Source organism: Parasteatoda tepidariorum, chromosome 9, assembly GCF_043381705.1.
Source record: "Parasteatoda tepidariorum isolate YZ-2023 chromosome 9, CAS_Ptep_4.0, whole genome shotgun sequence".
NCBI classification, from domain to species: Eukaryota; Metazoa; Arthropoda; class Arachnida; order Araneae; family Theridiidae; genus Parasteatoda; species Parasteatoda tepidariorum.
This window is the reverse complement of record NC_092212.1, coordinates 10,166,937-10,171,265: the sequence shown is the minus strand read 5'-3', so window position 1 is coordinate 10,171,265 and position 4,329 is coordinate 10,166,937. Positions and strand designations below refer to the sequence as shown.

At 29.4% G+C, this 4,329-nt stretch overlaps 1 long non-coding RNA gene across 1 annotated transcript in view; it reads right to left on the bottom strand.

Moving 5' to 3' along the window:
- Window positions 1–966: 966 nt before the first annotated feature.
- LOC139426463 (uncharacterized) overlaps window positions 967–4,329 on the bottom strand; it is a 156,578-nt gene continuing 153,215 nt past the window's right edge. Inside the window, exon 2 of the long non-coding RNA XR_011637733.1 lies at window positions 967–1,176. This is a non-coding gene — a long non-coding RNA (uncharacterized lncRNA). The remainder of the gene's footprint in view (window positions 1,177–4,329) is intronic.

The window sequence follows — 4,329 nt, the reverse complement described above, 5'->3', positions numbered from 1 at the left end:
AAAATGTATATGAACTCTATCACTGGTTAAATTAAGAAAAAATTAATGAAAAAATCTTTTTTTGCCGATAAGTTCAATAATAAATGTATATTTATTAAGATGATGTTTTTCTAAAAATATTTTACTATTCGAGAACAGAGAATGAATTTTTGGGAGAAATAACATTCAGTACTTCTAAATGTTTGGGAAGCAAAAGTAGTAAAACCTCAAAACTGCTGATTTTTCTTCACTTGGTTTCCATAAAACTATATAAGAGACAATTTCAGATGTCAGAATTGCTTTTTGTGATGGCATTTCCCAAAAAAGGTTTTCCTTTTTTTATTCAATTAATATTAACTTCCTCTAACTTCATCTTGTTGAAATAAGAAATAAAGGAAAATGATTTCGTTTCTTTTACTCTCAAAAACAGCAATTGTAAGCATGGGTTTTTCTAGAAGAAAATTTAATCAAATAAATCGCCGATTTTTTTCATCACCGTGTAGAGGATAGAAATGACTGTTCTGACTTTTGTTATGGTTTTGTTCAGGAAGGATAAGAAGTAATTGAATTTAGTATTAAAGAAAATACGCTATTTGTATATGTAAAGAAATCATTTTTTTTTTAATAGGCTGAATTTGCATTTATCCATGTAATTCCTAAAGTTTTAATTTTAAAATGGATTAGTATGTTAAATTTTATTGTTAAAACTACTAATAGTCGAGCATAATGAAGAGAAATTACCTAATTAATGATTCCTCGTGGTAGAGTCAAGTTAACATGTGTTATATACTAGTGAATTGGTATTTAATATTTGTAGTGGTAGTTACGCCACAGGACATTCAAATCAAATCTTTTATTTCCCTCTAAATTTTCATTTCGATAGTTCTTTGTTTGAATGAATGTATTATCTGAGTCGTATTTATCTTACATGACTATCTTATGTATAAAGGTTGAATACGGTTATTAGACAGAATATACAAACTGAAATATAGAAGAAGGAACACAAGTATTTATGAAACAAAAGTATAACAGAAAAAGAATAACAAATTTTTCGGTTGTTTTAAAAGTAAAGAACAGTCAGTGCATGTTCATGCGAACCTTCAATTCTTGGTTCTCAACGTCCTTTCAAGATCTTGTTCCCGCACTTCAAATGGACAGTTCACACAACTCCCTCTAAGGCTAAACTCGGTGATTAGACTGAAATATAGAAGATAAAGTGCAAGTATTTACTAAACATAAAGTATAACAGAAAAAGAATAATGTTTTTTTCGGTTATTTTAAAAGTAAAGAATAGTCAGTGCATGTTTATGCGAACCTACTATTCTTGGTTCTCAACATCCTCGCCACCGATAAGATTTTTATAGGTCTATCTTCAAGAGAATGACCAATTGCAGTGGATCTCCGCGTTTCAAATGAACAGTTCTCACAACTCCATTTCACCCAGATATTAGTTTGAGAACAAGAGTTTTTTCCTCATTTTGCGAGGACGAAGCTCTTCCTGGAAAGGTACTACAGACTTTGTCTTAGATAGCTTTCTTATGTTTCTAACTTCGTGATCTATGCACAATATCTGCAAGTCTAATTTATGTATGCACAATATATGCATGTCCATTCATGTATAGTGCTCAAAAAAATAAACAGACCACCCTTAAAAACTTTTGATCTGATAATCGAATCTTCTCGTTCTAGAACTCAATCTTAATGGTTAGAGGGGGTGGTGTCTTAAATATTCTTTTCAATAAGTTGCAGAAGATGTTTTAAGTTACGAAATCAGTCACAAAAACGTACTTTTTCTGATTAACCATACATTTAATTTAATCCACCAATCATATTTATTTGAAAGGTGATTTAAGTATAATAATGTCTAAGTTTTTATTTCCAATATAGATGGAAGGATTACAGGAAAATTATGGTTAATTTTCTTTAAAATATATAGTGGTATGTTGTTAAAAATATTAATTTAATATGCTATTGCACTAAGATATTCATAATAATGAAAAAATTATTTGATTAAACTTTTTCATAAATAAAAAGAAACGATATATTCGAAAGGACATTGCTAATAGACAATTGAATTATCATAATGCTGGAGATCTTGATAAAGCTGAAATATAGTAACGTAATATCTGAATATAATTTTTGCGCCAGATTTTCTTCTCATTTCTTAAGTGGTAGAAGAACGTATTTTTTTAATATTTTTTAACTTAGTTTAACAAACTGGAATCTTAATTGCCCCCCTATTTTGAGGGTAAAGAATTCGATTCTGTCAAGAAAAGTGTGTTTATTTAGAGAAATTACTTTTTAGTGTCTTATTTCATAACATATATCGCTTCCCCTCATTAATTATTATATTTAAGATAGGCCCACGAGTCTTTGTTCAGTGCAAAATAAATAAAAATAAAAAAAAGAAAAAGAAAAAAACGGACCACCTTGAATAACTTTTGATCTAATGACCGCATCTTCGTTCTAGGATTTCATTTTAATGTTTTGAGGGGTTGACCTCAAATATGGTAGTTAGTTTGTGCAGACGATATTTTAAGTTACGAAATCAGACACAAAAACGTACTTTCTCTGAATAAAATACATTTTTTTCGACCGATTTGAATTCTTCATCCCCAAAATATTCCATAATAGCCGTTATGTGGGAAGTATGGTCCCAATACTTGGCGCAGGAGAGCTATTTTAAGTCTGGATCCCATGACGTTAATTTTACCTTTTGCGTATTTTGCCATAAGTCGAGAACTTTTTAAGCGAAATGAAACCTTTTTGCACAGAACTATGTAATTTGTGCAGAAACATTTTTTACACTTAAATTTACGTTTAATATGTAATTCTCGGTTTAACAAATTTATTTTAATAGAATTTTGTTTACCACTCAGTATAAATAATTCATACGCATATACACAAAATGATACTCAGCTTCAATTATTTTCTATTGACTGTTCAATTGAGACCTTTTATTTGTTAGCAAATTTGAACAAATTTCACAAGCTTCAGTTCTTTTAACTCTGAATTACGAAATAAATTGTAGAAAGTAGTGCAATTGCTATAATTATAATTGATTGTGATAACAATCACTATTATTGATATGATCCTTTTTTGAGACGGATTTGAATTTCTGACCTCAAAAATATTGCGCAATCTGGGAAACATGATCAATTGTTAGGTAAGGGGAGCGGTCAAAAGTTAGGATCCCTAACTTTCTGCATATTTCGCCTTTTTTCAGGAATTTAAGATCAAAAAATTTAAAGGAATTTCCATGTTAAAAAGATTTGCATGAAATTACTCGTATAGAATTTGAGAAGTAGAACTTTAAAAGTATGACTTTTTTGAAATTTTATAACTAAGAAAATAATCAATTAATTTTATTTAAATTTTGCTTTTTGTCATTTTAAATTACATCACCTAAAAAGTAGGTAAAAAATTTTATATCTTACAATTCAATATTTTGCCGACCAATATGGAATAAAATAATGAAGTATATTACAAAAATTTTCACATGGAAATTTCTTTGTAAAAACAAAATGTATAAATGTGTGCAAAAATTTTTCACGTTTGCTTAAAATAATTACCGATATAAGACGAAATTCGTAGAAAATAAAATTAACATTAAGGAATCCTAACTTTTGACTGCTCTTCTGACTTAACTATCAGGACCATATCTTAAAGATAGCAGCTACAACTTATATTCAAATACGTTGGAAAAAAATAATTCATGTTTATTCAGAGTGAGTACATATTTGGGGATATATAGGTAATTTAATTGTAAGCTAGAACTAGAGGATTAGCATAATTGAGATTTCTCTTTTGAATCACTGACTCGCACTTTAGTTCGTAAAAACCCGATTATTAGAACAGAAGTTATTTAAAGTGATAACTTTTTCATTTTGAGCATTGCATCAATGTTCTTTTAATCTATTCCCTGCCGACTTAAAACACTTTTACCTAGCATGTTGAACTTACTCGATTATTTTTCACTAGTTCAACCAACAATAGTTCAGAATAAATGAGTAAAGGTGTTCAGTTAGAATTTCGCTCCAGTTTTTTCATTACCAGTTCTTAAAATGCCAGCCAAACGGAAAAAAAGTTTGTAAGCTCCTGAACAAATCAAGCGTGGAATTTAATTTTAGAAGTTATCCTGAGAGAGAAGGGGGGGGATACGAATCAAAAGCAAGACATGGATGTACAGTAAGCAAAAAAAAAAACTTTTGAATAACTTTTGATTCAATGATGGGATTTTCATGTTCTGGGACTCAATCTTAATGGCTCGAGGGGGTGTCTTTAAATATGCTAATTAATGAGTGCACACTATATTTGAAGTTGCAAAATCAGACGCAAAAACGTACTTTC